The sequence below is a fragment of the Vanessa tameamea genome, chromosome 6, assembly GCF_037043105.1.
Source record: "Vanessa tameamea isolate UH-Manoa-2023 chromosome 6, ilVanTame1 primary haplotype, whole genome shotgun sequence".
NCBI classification, from domain to species: Eukaryota; Metazoa; Arthropoda; class Insecta; order Lepidoptera; family Nymphalidae; genus Vanessa; species Vanessa tameamea.
The window spans coordinates 11,138,753-11,157,851 of NC_087314.1; the positions used below are offsets into that span (position 1 = coordinate 11,138,753).

The window sequence follows — 19,099 nt, forward strand, 5'->3', positions numbered from 1 at the left end:
CGAAAATATTGAAATAGTCTTTTATGTTATAACAAAACTATTTAAAAAAAAAAAACTTTTATTTCCGAATAAAATAATTGATGTCGAACTGTTTAAAATTCTTTCTTATACCTACATTCCAAGACCGTCGATAATAATGCCTTTATAATAAATGCTACAAAAGCCTTTTCATTTGTTTACAAATATTATATCAATATTTAAAATAGCACAAAGGATAAAAAAGTTTGACAATTGAATATCTCAAATAAAGCTGAAGTGACGACTCAAACTCCAAATAGAATAGAAAAATTCTTATGGTGGGTAATTGGCAATTAAATAGGTAAGAAATTATTTATTATTAACTATATTTTTTTGTAAAACAGAACATCGGCTTTATATTCCTCTTTATTTTAGTTCTAATTATTAATTGTTTAAAATATTTTATATATATTAATTACAAAAATATCAACAAACAAATTATTTATACTAACGAATTTTAATGAAACATAATGATTATAAAAAAAAACTTACAAACTCCTACGTAAAGCTGCGCCAAAAAAGAACGGTCAACTTGCCACTTATACACTTAAAATTCCAACAAAAACGAGTATTTATTATAAAAAAAACTGTTTATTCTTATTTTAAAATTGAAATCACGAACTAGTTAGTTGTAACTCGGCACGCGCGTCCACTATAACGCCTCGACACGGAGTGATAACGCTGCATTCAAAGCACGTTAATTATATCAATGTTTGAAGAAGTCAGGTGTAGGAGTTGAATTTTCATTCGTCATCTTTGCTAAGCGCTTCGAGTACTATACGAGCAGTTTAATTTGATGTCATTCTCGGCAAAGTTTTAGTTTTAATAATAAATAATTTTACTCGTATATTGCGATATATGAATCTCTAAATATAGTTACTATACTAGTAATATATAAATTTTAGAGATTTAGATATTTCCCTTTAGACAATAGAACAGGGCACACAGAAATGTGATGTGAGTACCCAATGCTTTAGTATAGAGCAGTCACACTTTTCACTGAATATTTTCAGCATGACGTTGGATCTACCCTACCTACATACCAACCTTGCGCATAAGCGATGCAATCCGTTTTCGCTCGGGCATGGAATAGTGTGCGCGTACAGAATATCCTTATTTATTTCCAACAACATTTACAGTAAACGCCAACGAACTCACAACAAACAATACAGATAAAGAGGATGGACAAGATGACGGCCTTATCGATAAGACGGCGATCTCTTCCAGACTATATATTTCACGATTTTCCTTAAAAAAAACTTCTTTTATAACAAAATATGCTCTAAAAATTTAATATATCAACTTAATTATATTTAATTGTTGTTTGACTTACTACAAAAAATGGAATATGACATGTATTATTAGAATTCGAATAGGTTTTTATTTAAGTATTAATGTGTATAATTTATTGTGGTACTTAAACAACATTTCTATTCGTTTATAACGGCCAGTTTGTATGTGGTTTTAGTCGCTTAGTGTTGGTTGTACAAGTTTAAATATAATGGTTTATATATAGTGTAGTCATATAAATTTTCGTAAGCAAGCGTGTAGGGATTGGAGGAGAGCTGAAGATCGAACTCAGTGAAATGCCATGGGAGAGGTATATGTCCAGCTGACAGGGGCTAATGACGACGAATCATATAATTTGTGCTTTAGTAAAGATAAATATATATATTTTTTTATTTAAAAAATAAACCCCCAAACTACTAGGTTTTTCATACAATTAATCTTTACAACGAGACGTACATATATTTTTTAGCATTGTAATAAGATGGGAATTGTACTTATGAAGATTCATGTACTGCCATATATGTTTTATAAAAACTACAAAACACTGAAATCATGATTTGTTTATGTTTAAGCCGCATATTGTGTAATACATTGATAATTTAATAGAAGTGTTATTACAAAAGGATGTCTTATTAAATAAATACATGAATTAAATCAGATCACACTACGGTCGTATCTTTTTAGGCTTAATTAGTTTTTTTTAGTTTTGGATATCTATATACCGGGCTTACACCGGTTCGTATTTTAGTGGCATGTGCAAAAAACGTGAGGTCATATTATATCAAATTATTGACCTAAAATCATATAAATATCTTCTTATCAATATCGATATTATAATAAAATCGTAACAAGGTTATGCTACAGATGACTTTTTTAGAATAATCATATTCTGGGGACACTGTCGATAAAAATTCTAAAACAACAGTATTAAATAGTCTTAGTATGTTTTTATGTACGCAAATAACGCGAGCAAACTAGTTAATTCAATATACGTACAGAACAATCATTTTTTGTTTAACAAAACATAACAATTAACACACAAATAATAAGGCCATCACAGAGTAAAGTCCTTAATTTATTTCTAGAATTTTTTTTTTTTTTTGTAAACGAAAAATCGTAAAGATATACGTAGGATAAGGATATATGTATGTCATAAATTTTAAGGCATTTGTAAAAAGGTCCTAAAATAGCCAAACGTTTATGCAAACAAAGCAAAACGTGAATCATCTATAACAAGTTAATCGCATTCCTCACAATCTCCACTTTCAAAGATATTGAAGAGTAAGCGATACGTCAACCTCAAGTGCGGTTTAGTTTCGACAATGAACTAGATAAATACGTATAGTTAATTTCAATAGAATTTGGTTTTGGATAGAGTATCACTTCCCATTCAAGCTATTAAATGTACGAACATAACATATCAGAAAAATTTAAATACTATCGAAAATGGAAGATATATAGCAGGTTATCTAACTACGATTCATTTAGTATATTTAGAGACCGCCAAACATTAGAACAAATCAGATGTTATGATTATTATATTTATAAAGCTCAGTTAAAGATACGCAGTAACTATTAATTTTATAAATGACCAAAAATATTTTTGGTCATTTATAAAATCTAAGAAATCATCTTGTGGTCTACCACTACTATTTTTTAGGAGATTTCTAGGTAGACCTAATAATCATTTTGTAATGAATCGTATTGCTTGCGGGGGGAGGAATGTATGCTCACTTTTTAATGATTATTTCCAATCTGTTTATGAAATTCCTGTCGCCTCTCCAGTACTTAATTGTTCTTCTGGAAGCAATAGTAATTTGGATATTGGCCATATAGAACTGTCAGTAGCTACCGTTAAAAAGTATCTGCAAAAGTTGGATTTTAATAAAGGATATGGCACTGACGAAATTCCACCTATATTTTTAAAACTTTGTTACAAATCTCTTGCATATTCAATTTCTATTCTATTTAAAAAAACACTATGTAGCGGTGAAATTCCGGACATATGGAAGAGATCCCATCTATAAATCTGGAGATAAACATAACGTTCAGAACTATAGGCCAATATCCAAATTGTGCACAATTGCAAAATTGTTTGAGAAAATTATTTATGACGGGATCTTTCCCTTCGTAAGGGGTGCATTGATTAACGAACAACATGGTTTTGTGAATAGACCATCTACTGAAACAAATGTATGTGAGTTAACACATCATGTGACCACAGCTATGAATAGGGGCTATCAGGTAGACGTTATGTATACTGACTACTCTAAGGCTTTTGATAAAATATCGCACACAATCTTATTGCATAAACTAGAGCAAGTTGGTATACATGGCGACCTGCTTCGTCGGTTGTCCTCATACGTTCGTAATAGAAGTCAAGCGGTGTCGATCAGGGGCTTATGTTCTTCTTTTGTTCCAGTTTCTTCTGGTGTGCCACAGGGCTCACACCTCGGTCTGTTATTATTTAACATTTTTGTAAATTACATCTATAAAATTTTTGATCATGCATCTATACTGTTATATGCTGATGATATGAAAATCTGCGGAATTATTGATAAGCCTTCGGATTGTAGCCTTTTGCAGAATGATCTTTATAACTTGTGTAGTTATTGTAACGAAAACTCACTGAATATTAATATTAAAAAATGTTGCATTATCTCTTTTACACGAAAAACAAATCCAATAGTTTTTAATTATAAATTAAATAATGACAATATTACTAGAGTAACGGAGGTGAGAGACTTGGGTATATATCTGGACAGCAAATTGACGTTCAAATTCCATATAGATTATATAGTTGCAAAGGCATATTGAATGCTTGGTTTTATCCTCAGGGTTAGTAAACATTTTAAAATTGACACAACCTTTATCCTTTTATATAATTGCTTTGTCCGTTCATTGTTGGAATATGGTTCTGAAGTCTGGAACCCACAATATAAAATGTATATGAATATATAATATTATAATATAAATTTATATGATACAATTGAAAAAATTCAACAAAAATTTGTTAAATATCTTAGCTCCAAATATTTCACACTGAATCAAAATCCGCCTAAAATTAATTCTTTATTGGATCGTCGAATACTGCGAGATCAAAGTTTTTTATTTAAAGTAATACGTAACTTAAATGACAGTCCTTTTCTTTTAAGCAAAATTTATTTAAGATGCACAAGACTGAATACACGCAATAATGCCTTATTTTATTTACCCTTAACTGAAACAATATATGCTCAGAATGAATTTATTTATCGCTCTTGTAAGAATTACAATAGGAAGTTTAATGACTTGGACATGTTTTTTGTTCGCTCAATACATTTAAAGAGAAAGTTAGTATGCATTTGTCAATTTAGTCATTGTTTTATATATATTTACCGTTTTTTTTTTTGGTGTTTCATCTTTTTGAATTTTGATAATTAATATTTATAATTCACTGAATTGCTTGTTTACTGTTATACATGAATTAGTTTTTAGTGGAAACTTGATTGGTTTGTGCACGGGTTAATTGTTATATAGTGTATGTGTTGTTTACTGTATGTTTCCCAAATAAAATAAAAATAAAAAAACATGACAAAACTTGAGAACACTGTTTGTCGAGGTGTTCATTATATAATTACGCATCGGTAAAAATGGATATACAGTGGAATCCGTTTATAATGACATCGAAGGAAATTGACAAACACGTCATAATAACCGGACGTCATACAAAGCGTTTTGTGAAAAAAATAAAATATATAGGTAGGTATAATAATAGGTATTTTGCACGTAATAAGTACATACGAAACATGTAGGTATGTACTACATTTTTCATATTTTAATGTAAGTAATCTGTAATTTTTGTCTGCTTTTTTTTGTAATAACAGACTCTAATACTATTGTGTATAGAAGACAAAGCCCTGGTCAAATTATCATTCACTATTGCTATGAACAAATCTGCAGCCTTTACTGCCTCTTCTGCGGTAGGTAATGGTTCTTCCTCGCCTTCTTTTCCCCGTATGTGATGCGTGACCTTCGAGTGTCAATTATTCACTCAGATTAAAAATAAAAACGAATTACCGAAAGTGGTGCTGAACGAAACTAATGTTTCGTTCAGCACCACTTTCGGTAATCCGAAGGTGTAAAGAATCATGTTGGTCATTATAACCGGACATTATTTATTAAAAATGGGTCATAATAAGCGAACTGTCACTATAAAGGAAGTCATTATATCAGACTTTTTTACAACGAATTTTATATGAGAACCAAACTTCATAGTGTAAGTACGTCACAATAAACGGTTGGTCAATAAAGGCAGAGTCATAATAAACGGATTCTACTGTATATTCAATTCAAATATTAAGATTTGTAAAAGATATTTTATTTTCATACTATGAAAATATATTTAATTAAGGTAAGGAAATTATTGGTACATATATGTTATTTAGAATTTTATTTTAATCTATTCATAAGTACCTATATTGCAAGGGCTTTTTATAAATACCTATACTAAACTTCGTAGTGGGTAGTAGCCTACTCGATAAATAGGCTATCTAACGCAAAATATTTAGTAGAATACTACTATTAATACTTCTAGTAGATCATGATATTCACACATAAAATTTTTATATACCTACCCAGAGAAATATATGTGCTGTGAAATAAAGTCACTAACATAGCACGCACAGAACAAAGAAGTATAACAAATACTTTAAAATGGGAAGTTCATAATATATTATAAACAGAAAACATCTCTTATCAAATACATTTTTTTTTTCAATGTAAAAAAAACTTAGGTTATCATTACATGTAAATGAACGTTTCGATAAATTTATTTTAATACATTTCTATATCATTCGTACAAATTCAATTGAAGTGTACTTTGTAAGGACATAAGTACTTGAATATAACAACAAAACATACTTGCTTAATATATATTTTATCACCAATCTATAAAATTGTGTATTTCTTAACATAATAAAGTTTCGAATGTATCTCAATATATTCATACATTTTAAAGAAATACTCCGCGAGTCCATAAATTCAAACAAAACTGCTCTACTTAGGAATTAAAAACCTGTAAATGAATATTTTATACCTTAACTAACTTAAATTGGAAAAATATACGCTTGATTTATATTTTTTATCAGATTTCCTTTGCTCATAAGAAAGATAAAAGCTTACCATATCGCAAACAGTTTGATGTCGCGTGTGGATAAATTGGATTATATTTACACATGATAAAACATTACGTTCGATTATATTATAAATAATAAACATGTATAAAACAAAATGTATATATGTATACACTTATTATAACTATATAACTTATCTGCTATGTTTCGTACATATTTTTTTTTATACAAATTGTTTTTATTGAAAAACACTAAAGCTCGTCTAATAACAGCAAAAACAATCGGAAATCGGTTGACATGGAGGTGAGAGTTATTGAACTGAAATATGAATACGATTATATTTCTTAATCCTTAATTTATTTTGAATTATGATCACAAACAAGCTCTTGACCGGGGTTCAACCCGCGATTTGATTAATACCTACTTGTTTTATTGTTTGCCATTTCGCCTCCTATGTAAGCGGTCTTTATTGCCTAATAAGTCAAGAATAAAATCAACAACATACCGTTGTGAAGGTGGTTTATGGTTTTCATTGGATGAACGTATCCATACAATGTATTTTAAATTAAGCAAATCCCAGAAACTAGAAAAAAACATTTCCCGGACAAAAGTATCACTTATTAAGGACTCTTGGTTTAAACTATTATCACAAAAAAAATCTTTAAAATCGTGAAGGACAATAAATTTCAGTCTTTGTCATAACGTCAAACATGTATAATATTCAAACGACAACAAATCTCATCATCTGAAAAATATCTGCTATTGGTAGACAAAATCCTTGTTTCATTTCCGTATCAAATATATTATATATTGTGTATTCATATTGATTTAAAAATAGCAAATGATATGAAAATAACACTTAATTACGACATGAACTAGAAAAACCACGGGTGACGTCATTTTATAAAACAACCCATGATAGAATGATAAGCCATTTTTATAACAACCGTTTTCAATTCTGACTCTTTGAAATATTGTGCAATTTATTTCATGACACTACTAAGAATGTTCTATACATTCTAGAATTAAAGCATTGATTGTAAATAATTAATATATTTACTGTAATGAACAACTATTCAGAATTTTGCCTATTTATAACGTAGACTAGTTCACATTCATTAAAACTATCAAGGAGTTTTATTAAATAAAATAAAATAACAATAGATAATAGAATTTAAAAAAAACATGCTGCGTTCACCTGTGAGGTGTGCAATGGGAAAAATTAACGACTATATTAGTTCAACTTATTTGTCACGCATGTTATAAATGCTAATCAAAATCACATATTGTTTGACTTTTTTTTTCTAAACAATCGTTTACACTTTAAATAATAATAATAATCGGTAGTATTAAAGGAATCGCAAGAAATGAATTTAATTTCTGATGTGTTTACATATGAAATTAAAACGGGAGGTGCACGAATGTATAAGTAAGGAAAACGAATGCGTATGGGATATATCATTTAGTTAACTTAACTCCATTAGAATCCTATCAATTATTTTATAAGATAATAATTCCAGCATAATATTGTATGGAAAAATCATAATTTTAATCCTGCAAATCGGCACGGTTAGCTAGTAGCGAGTTTTGTGATGGGGTGTGGGGGGGGACCAAATTCATGAAGGCAACGGGGTTTTTTTTTAGCATAAACAAAACGGTGATAATTATTTTTAAAGACCTGAAGTGAGCAGAGCAAATAACAATCAGCTATTGTTTATTGTGAACCGTCGATTCATAACACGCAAAACAGTAAGTTACAACGAATAAATGTCACGAGATAAATTAAATACACTGTTTAGTGTTTGTAAATATTTACTATACTACAACACTATATTCGATAGAATACATATTGTTCACAATATGCTGCGAACTCGACTTAGTTTACAAGTGGTATAGCCACATATAGTAGTGTAGAGTCCGATTCAATATACTTTTATTAAAATATATCAATGTAAACATTTTCATTAATTATTTAATCTGTTGATACTAAAATAACAATAGCCGATATATTTTATTTTTAAATATCTCACAAACCGACCTTATAGGTACCTACAACTGATAGATACGTTGGAAAATAAACGATAATTATTCAATATTCGTAAAATGCAATTTTAACAAATTACCAATCGTTCTTTAATAATAAATAACCTTGCAGAATGTCAAAAAATGACTAATATTTTTTTGTTATTATATAAGTATATATCGCATGAAATCCAATACAATGCGAAATAAACAACAATTTGAGTAAAATATAAAATCTCTTAACGCCAACCATTTAGATATTTTATTGAGACAAAGGTAACAATAGTAACCGATTTAAGATGAAATATTATCATTTAAATAATATATTATTTGCGTTGTATCTGAAAAACAATATTCCTTTAAACCATCAAGCACTTGTATATTGTTAGAAACTTACAGTTTCGCATTAAAACCTGAAACATAGGTTTACTAAGTGTTTACACTTTTATTATAACTTATCACTACATAATAAAAATAACAAAACAACAGTGCATTTGTCATACGTACTGGTCAATAACTCTGAATTGTAGAAAAAAAACATTACATTAATATTATGAGGGAGACAAGAACAAAACCGCCCTTGTGTGTTATGAAATAAATTGATTATCGCTGGTGACGTTTCCGATTTCATTTGCCGATACATAAGACGATATGACGACTTATGTTACATTTTGACTTAATGATATCACTATGACATGTGTCTTTATGATAAATATTAATTCATTTATCAGTGGTGTACTTATTAGCAGCTGATAACATCAACCATTACTATTTCAGAACAAATATTCCTTACAAAGAGACAGCTTGTAGCAAATTGCGATTTTTTGGGATTGATTCGAAACACCATATTATATTGTAAAGTTATTACGCGCCATAAAAAAAAATCTGTTTAATACAGAATAGGACCAGAAATAACCTGAAATTTGCTTACAATTTTTTTTAAATGGCACGAAAAATAGATTGACTGTTTGTGACATATTTAAAATGATCACAAAAGGGTAGTAACGGATCATATGAATAAATTAATGGAATAAATATAATAAATTCTGTTCCCAATAATTGGGATAAAAGCGAATAATGATTTACATCATTCCTTAAAGTAAAGCTTTGGGTAATATTTCTATATGCAGTACTAGCTAAACCTACGGTTTTACCCGCGGATAATTTATAAAACTTTACCTACAGCAGATAAACCATAACCACAATTTTATCCCCTCGAGGTAAATTAAAAAAAGTAGCCTATACTTTCGCATGTATAATATTAGTATATATTTGTGTGAAAACATACATAACAAATAATATAAGACGACTGGGTGGTATTGCCTCTGCTGCTTAAGCTGCTTAATTTTCGTTGGCCCTGAGGATCAGAATTTTGATTAAACGAGACAATGTTGCTTGCTTTCTCGCCACTTTCCTCACGGTCACGATGTACCTACAGAAGTATTTAGTAGATTTTTGTATATACTTTTCTTTTTTCAAAACCTTAATGTGAATCATTCATATGTATTTTCAGTGAAACATTTATTACACAAAATAGTTCACTTGTGTCACGTGTATACTGACTTGCACATGCTTTCTTGATATAATCAATTACTAGAGTTTAAAAATAATATCCATTATTTATATTTAATAAATATTATAATATTATTTCTGTATGACCACATTATACCCTATACTATTCGCTATATTTAACGTCAATCATAATCATAGTATAAAACAAAGTCGCTTACTGCTGTCTTAAGATCTTAAAAATGATACAACGGATTTTGATGCGCTTTTTTAATAGATAGATTGATTCAAGAGGAAAGTTTATATAATCTTGCATTGGTTAGGTATGCATTGAACCAATTTGAGAGACATTCAAAGACCGAATTTAAATTTTGTTCGAATACGAATTTCCACCAGCGTCCTTTGTGGTCATTTTATTTCGGTTGCTTTGAAATAAGTTCCTAGTTGTTATACATTTTTGGAGGGCTAAGAAAACGGTTATGTTTTTAAAATAATCTGCAGAAGTTTCATAACGACATTTTTTTGTTTTTAAGGCATTTTTTCTGAAAAAAAAATAAAAAATATATTGAAGTCATATCGTTTTCCGTCTCGCATTTTTATATTTGAACCGATAATTATTGTTTTACTACTGACAAATAACCAATATTTAATCGTTTTAATAATCAGAAAAAAAAATAGATTTCAATTGATACTTTTTTAATAATTTTTTGAAGTTGCATTTCTTACTTATTTAAAAAAAAAAAAAACTAATAAATGGTTCACTTTTGCAGTATGCATGTGGGGGTTAAAATTATCGCAAATAGTCACCTCTATTACCTCATAACGGGAACACGTCGAATTACCAATAACCCCGTATATGCAAATAAAAACTCTTACCAAAAATATGAAGATTTTGTTATGTTTTGAAGTAGAAAAATTAAAACAATACGCTTAAATGTAATACAATTTAAATTATGATGTTAAATTTAGGGTCAATATTGTTTTATCTTGTATTTATCGTGTTTATTCTAGTTTTTTAAACTCTGGCTGATGTTAGGCCGGCGCTACACATTGGTGCAAAAATTCGAAGTTCGATATTTACCTAAAACGCACAGTGTAGTGGGATGTGATCCCCGTAATCACGACTCAACAATTTGCTTTGTTTTTATTTAAGAGTATCGAAATAAAATGCATACAAAAATTATGAAACAAAGCAAAGACTGATATATTCTAACTCTTTTGTGATTCTCGTGATAAATATATATAAATATATATATATACATACAAATATTCGCCTACATCTCAAAAGATTGTAACAATGTAACGACGTGTAATGTAATGTTCAAACATGAAAATGGTTGTCCGGTCAGTATTGCGCCAGTACAATATAATTATGAATTTATATTTGTACCACGTGAACACTCCCCATAAAATAAGGTGTGTGCGTTAACACTGATGATGCATTTATTTTAGTACAAAATAAAGCTAAGTGCACATGTATGTCGCAGTGGGTGTATTGCTCTATTGTGATGAATCGTGATTGGTGTTATCAACCTCTTGAATACCCATTCAACGTACGACGTTACACTGCATGAAATGTTAAGAACGTTTTTATTTTATCTGACATCCTATTTGTATTTCTTATGCGAGATTCGTTGTTACTTATCGAGGTTATCCTATTAACTAGCATTTGACGCAACGATAATTGAAGAGAGTTTTACGTTAAGAATTGTTTTGTAATATAATAGTTTCAAATATAACGAAGAATAACAATACCGACACTAGGACGACGGTACGTAGGCAAGATATTCGTTGAAAGATTCCTTTTCAAAGAAACATACAGGACTAGCTAATCAAAGCGTGTTCAAATATATATAAAAAAATAATTAATACAAAACATGGAACACTTATACGCTATACTAAACGATGTTGTTCTGAGCAGGTTAATGAATAGTCACAGCGTTAATTCACTTATCGCTGTTTTATGAAAAAAATAAACAACTAATTGTAACATTATTTATTTGCTATGTACCTGCTTTTTGTTTCTTTTATATTTTATTTTGTTATTATTGTATAGTTTTAAGTCTATAAGTGTTGACAACGAATACCGATGTACGGATAAATCCAATAGGGTTTTTGTTACATCGTTTTTAATACAGTACAATATAAATAAAATGTATATTCACTTAAAATAAAAATAAAAATACAGTATCGAAAAATGAAATTTACAAAGTATCACATTTCACGGCCTTTTGCTTAGGGTAACGCTACAGATATCGAAACAGTTTTCGTTTTAGAGCTTTCCAATATATTTATAATTTCGGCACTAAACTAGAGACTCCTTTGGAGATTATTTACAAAGTATTTAATTAAGAATATAAATATTTACTGTTGCGCTACAATAAACATATTTACAAAAATATTATGTATATTCACAATAATATAGATATTTTTGATAGAATCTGTGACAACAATTGCACAAAAACGATATTATTATAATTTGGATAAATCAAATACAAATTTAGCTTCCACTCAATAATATTCTATCACCACAGCATACTTTTATTCAAGGAAAATAAAGGTGTTTTCTATCGAGGTACATATTAAATGGGCAAAACTGTATCACGTATTCGAAATGAATTGATCAGAGCCACACATGAAGCATTAATTATTGCATTACTCCATATGATGTATGTCTTTGCCTTGGGCCGAATATACCTTAATGTATTGTTCGAACAACCAACAAAATGTTTCGTAATGTTGAGTTTATGTGTATATATTATTCAATAATTAATGTTTTCATTACGATTATCACATAAGATGGTTCGGATAATTTCAAAAATTGTATTCAATATTAACTGAAAATAATAGGAAAGTGTTCCTGAAGAATGAAAATTAATCCTTTTTTATAATTAGGTAACTTTTTTATTATAATATTATTATAATAAAAAAAAAATAGACAGACAGTCAAATTAAGAAATATGAAGTATTCCTTAGATCGTCAATGCGCCGCCAACAAAAGGAATTAAGTGTTATGTCCCGTATACCTACATTCACTAATAGGTACTACACGATATTTAGTGGTAAAATTAATGATCCACAAACTCTACCCTACATCATACCGACATGACGTAACAATTTAGAATTGTCATTAAGAGAACGAAACGATTTGAATCTATAAAAAAAAATCACTTACCCTAGATAGAAAGATGTATCATTTACAATTATAAGGCTGTCCAAATACTTTCCTGAAGAAAACTTCATTCTTCGACGTCTGAAAAAAAATACAACGGTAAATTAAAAATATAAATTAAGCAAAAAAAAATTTATTGTTATGAAATGAAAACATCAAAAAATATTCTATTTATAACTTATAAAAATGACGATGTTAATACATATTTTGCGTCAGAAATAATAACACGATAAAATAATATTTGTACGCAATGATATAAAATATTTGTTGCAATGATTTTACTAAAACTTTCACAATAATATTATTGATTTAATATGTTACGTTATTTGTAAATATATTGAGCTGCTGATTATCAAATAGAAAAACATATTGCAGTTAAACTCTTTATAACATATTTAAAGATCATTTTCTCGTCTTAAAAGTAATCTATTAGTTGAGATTATTATTAATATAAAGCTGTCAATATAAGACTATATTGCACTATACTATTTTTTCTTGTAATAAAGCAAATAATCTCGATCTATGAAACTAAATTTCACGATAACCAAATCAATCACCCATTCCCGGATTCAAGCAACTAACTACAAAACATTTATTACGAACTAGTAAAAAAAAATATCGGCGGATGTTCCTAAAACTGCAAACGAACCTGAACGAAAACTTTATTATATACGTAAGATTAGTTTATAATAGGCAGTGTAGGCCAGATAGGGTTACTTAAATCCGATCTAGCGTCTTATATAAGATGTTTACAAAATCCTAAATGGAATAATGACTTTCTAAGAATCTTTATCCTCACACGAAGGAAATCATTTGCGAAGAGTAACCTCTTATCCCATTATCCTATAGGTTAGAGAGTTCGGCGGGTTACAATTGAACAATTGTAGTTCATGGATGAATACTACAAGTACTAAGTTTAGTATTCACAACCAATCGCAAATGGGGGACGGTCACTCGCTCGACACGTGACCGTAGCGTGATGGATAAAGCGTTACAATTAGAAATTCAATACACTTATCGGTAATTTCGTAATGCACATTGTTTCTGTAACATTTTTACCGTTAAGTAAAAAAATTAAAAATAAACCATTAGAAACGAATAAGATTATGCTGCATTCTCATTATGATTTCTGTAATAGAATTTTAATTAGTTAGTTAAATTTACTGTAAGTTACTCCATTATTGCGAATTACGACTACGCCTAGAAATGTTGGTAGGGTGTGATTTGTTAAACAATTCTGTGTCTTCTTCTAGAGAATGTTAAAAAAAATTATGACAAAAAAATTGAAATCAATTTTCAGGCCCCTGGATTAAGAAATAGATGGTGTAAATGGTGCATTTCTTCAGGGGATGGGGAGATTTCCAAAACAATGCTTGCACCTGGGCGCTTGTTCTGCTCAAGAAGAGTTCAAAACAGCACTAAACATCTCATAAAACGCTATTAATACTTTAAAAATATATTCTTCCATTGCCATATTTGTCTTTAAGTAGACTTATACATATTTAAAATTAGCCACAAACATAAAAATAATTTGGAACAGTTTTACTAATTAAAAATACACTGAAGAATATTTAATATGTCCTCATTACATATTAGGCAACACAACACAGGTACATTACAGTATTCCATTTGACAAAAAAATAAACTTTAACTTATAATTTTCATTTCTGTGTTTCATAATTTTTATTTTATTTTATCAGTATAATTAATTGAATGAATTCTAATTATGGCAGTTTTATCAAATTCCTGTCTAATTTTATTATAATTGAAGGTTGCACTACAATTAACGACTACCCTCACTAAATGACCCAACATTGATCTGCATTCAGATATCAATTTGTTTTTTTAAGTTTTTTCTCATTTTAGTTTTTTAGAACTCTAAATTTGTTTTTCACTTTACATATTATTATATAATCAAACAAATTAAACTCTTTTAAGGTCAATTTGTAGATTTTTTAGAATCATCTTGATCTATACATGTTTTCTACATGCACATTGAGGAATACCATGTTCACCAATAATTAAAAGAAGTGAAACAATTCTTTATCATTCATACCATAACCATAAAAAATATTCCATATTCATAAATAATTAAAATTTGGCATAGTATACATGCTAAGCAATACAGTATTTCTATACTTACTTAATTTTGTGTTTATAAAGAGATGAAATAATAGCTTATTTTTAATATACTTTTCTTATCTTTTTTAATCCTAATTTATGATTACATTTACAGTAATTATGATGAATATTAAAGTAAGCAAAATTATAGTTATAATTAAGAAGCCTTAAGTAAAGATAAATCTTCACATTTTGTGTAATAAATGTTTCAATATATATTTATTCTCAATGGTGATATTACTGCATAGGCATTCGTGATATTACTAAATATATGCATCAGGCCTTTTTATAAAATTGTCCAAAATGACGTTATTACAATTTTCCATTAATTTATTAATGCCATTAACTAAACATGGCGTTAACGTAGTAAATACAAAGTCAATATAAAACAAACTATTGTTGAAAATCAATACGTAATGAAAAAAACTACAACAATGAAAAGGTCAAAAAGTGTACCCATAATATCACATAATAAAGTAACTATAGGTAATTCTAGTATGAATTAACATAATTAGTCTTGATACGATAATACCAGTATCTATGAAGATTTATGGTATAATTACTAGAACACAACCTTAAAAAGCAGAGATGACCCAGTGGTTATGACTGTGAATAATAAGAAATGATTGCAGGTTCGACTTGGGCAAGCACCATTAAAATTTCATATACTTAAGTTGAAAGAAAGGTAGACTTTTTGGTTTAAAAGTTTTAAATGTGTTCAAATTAAAAAATAAATAAATTTTGCACTAATAATCCGCCCATTCAAACAATCTTTCTACCTACAATAATTATTCTTAAAAAACTTACCATATCATTAAATTCAATTTTTTTAGCCATTTTAACTCATTCTCACACTGACACGCACACAATAGTTGTTTATTTTCTAAATGTTTTTACATTTTTTACTAAAAAAAATAATGTTATTTGAATACTGCTAACAATTATTTTGACAGATAAATGTGTCATTTGTCAACTGACAATCAGATTCCGATATTTTTTCTCTGATATCCTTCCTCTTTAAACAGATAACAATATTGCAGTATACATCCTCTTTTGTTTTAATTTTTTAAATACGATCTAGTAACATGTCATTACATATCCACTATTGTTTAATAATAGATAGTGCTTACCTTACATTTTTTATACTCAAAGTATACATTCAAATCAAATCAAATCAATTTTATTCAAGTAAACTTCACAACGAAGCGTTTTTGAATCGTCGATATTAAAAAACTACCACTGTTTCGCAAAGCAGCCTCCAGCGAGAAGAAATGGCAAGAAACTCGCATAGTTGCTCTTTTCAAATAAACAAATTTACAATTCTGTTTTTTTACAAAAAATAGTGTCCTGTGATGGAACCCGAGCCTAAATCCGGGCGTTTTTTTCTAAAAAGTACTCATTTAATGAATAATAAGACTTATTTATTAATTTAGTCTTAATAAACTTTTTAAATTTCGTAAATGGTAAATTGGTTACATTTCCCGGTATCTTATTATATATGCGTATACCATTGCCCAATAACATTCTCTGTACCGTATGCAAACGGAAAGTAGGAGTTACAAGTTTATTCTTATTTCTTGTATTAATAGTATGTATATCGGCTTTTATGGAATACTTTTGTATATTCTTCTGTATAAACATTATATTATCATAAATATATTGTGAAGCAGCCGTTAATACACATATTTCTTTAAATTTTTCGCGTAATGATGTCCTAGAGGTAATATTATAAATATGTTCGGATAGCTCTTATCTGCAGAATAAATACTATTTCAATATCTGCTTCATTACCCCATAACAACAATCCATATGACATAAGACAGTGAAAATTACTAAAATAAACTAGTCTAGCAGTACTTATGTCCGTGAGTTTTCTTATTGTTTTTATTGCATAAATGGCACTACTTAGTTTCCCTGCTAGGGCATATAAATGGGTGCCCCGCTGAAGTTTGAAGTCAAGGGTTATTCCTAGAAAGGCCGTCGACTCAACAAACTCAAGCCTTTCCTTATTCAAAATGACGGCAGAAGAATTTGATTTGACATTTGGCAGAGAAAACAAAATACATTTAGTCTTTTTGGTATTTAGTACCAAATTATTTATGTCAAAACAACCAAGAAACCGCGACAAAGCACTGTTTACAACGTCATAGTTGTTTATTTTTCCATTTCCATTATCTGTTCCCATTTAGTATTTTTTTTTAAACATGTATAATAAACCTTATACAAGTACCTACTGCCTTCCATTTTCTAATCGAACTAATGTGGTTTGGTTCAACAAGTTAGCTTCTACTTATAATATTTCCAGATATTTTCTACAAAAACAAATCTTAAAGGCATGCGGTGCAATACTACATGGGTGAAAATCATTTAACGTAGAATGAACTGTCTGCTCATATCCTTGCCAAATAAATGCAATATCAAATTGTGTATTTATCAGACATTATCGTGGTCAGTGTAAATAAAATAATTCAGTAGAAAAATATTCATTGCGCTGAGCTCATTACGACGTCTCCAATCTGTACTTCCAATTCCTACCAAAATTAAGCTAGCAAACTCTCTCCTGTTACCAATTCTAGATTATGCAGATGCAAGCTGTCCTGATCTGACTGAGGACCAACTCAACAAATGCGAGCGACTTCTAAATATTGCTATCCGGGTTCTGCCTTTGAAAATATGACCATGTCTCCGAATATCGTTCAAAACTCAAGTGGCTTCTGCCTAAGCCTGCATAGTCTTTCCCTTTTGTACTGTGCGCTATTTAATAGTCTACCTTCCTATATTATAGCAGAACCTTATGTTCAAAATGGCTGTGAGAATAAAACAAAATTTTTCAATAACTTTAATGTAAAGGCCATAAATTTATGGAATGCCCTTCACAGGACACATAAAATTAAAATCAATTTCTTTATTTTAAAATTTAATTTAATTTAATTTAATGTAATTATATATTAATAGCGTAAGCGGATTTTTTCCCAGTGATTATGTAACGATAGCTGCACATAAAAAATCGGTTATGGTCTCATTTTGAAAACCTCCAGCTGTAAATGTGCAGAAAATTAAAGAGGATCCTTGATTGCAATTTACTAAATATGTAGTTACAATTGATACTTAAATGACAAAACCATAAGAGAACTTGGCTTTAATTAACTTTAAAAATTGTACATAATAGTGACAATATATATATATAATATATGTAACAATACATTTGACAAGATAATTGAATACTGTAATTTCTTCATAAATTATACGTCATTCACCCCCTCTAACAGTTTCTAACACGCAGCTATAATCTTTTAAATAATATGGAGTTCGTCTTGTCCTTTCGGATCTCCTAAGATGTTGATCCTCAGACGTACTCGGCGTCGCAGATTGTATGTCCTGAACATCAATATGCTCCGCATTTCTTGTTCTTGCTGTCTTTTTGTAGTCGAATTATTTAATTGTTCTTCTAAATTTTGATCTATGTAGTGTTCAATTGGAGTGGGAAGTGGAGCAAAGTTCCGATTTGAAACTGTTGATTCCCGCCCATTTTTATGCTTCACAAAAGAGTAATAGTGGACTACTTTGTATTAGTTCAACTTCTTCAACATATGGATCGTTTTTATTATGTATATATTTTTTCATTAGCACAGGTCCAGGAATTAACCAAGAGGGTAACGATTCTCCATAAGGTGATCTACGAGGATAATTAAATAGTCGTTCGTGTGGAGTTATATTAATTGGTATACAAATAAGTGAACGAATGGCATGTAAGGACATTGGCAGAAATTGCTCCCAGCTTTCAATTGGCATTTCTCTTACGAAGAGCAAGTTGTAATGTTTTCCACAAAGTGCCATTGAGACGCTCGACTTG

The 19,099-nt window shown here is 29.3% G+C and overlaps 1 protein-coding gene across 5 annotated transcripts in view; it reads right to left on the minus strand.

The window, feature by feature from the left end:
* Positions 1 to 16,090, minus strand: part of LOC113396352 (cystinosin homolog) — a 49,145-nt gene extending 33,055 nt beyond the window's left edge. For 2 of the 5 annotated variants that reach the window (XM_064215087.1, XM_064215086.1), the window contains exon 1: positions 511 to 699. The gene's annotated coding sequence lies outside the window, so the exon portion shown is untranslated. Of the gene's footprint in view, positions 1 to 510; positions 702 to 13,128; positions 13,207 to 16,053 lie in introns of those variants that run through there. The other 3 variants (XM_064215085.1, XM_064215084.1, XM_064215088.1) reach the window with 3 other exon arrangements.
* Between the last annotated feature and the right edge of the window lie 3,009 nt (positions 16,091 to 19,099).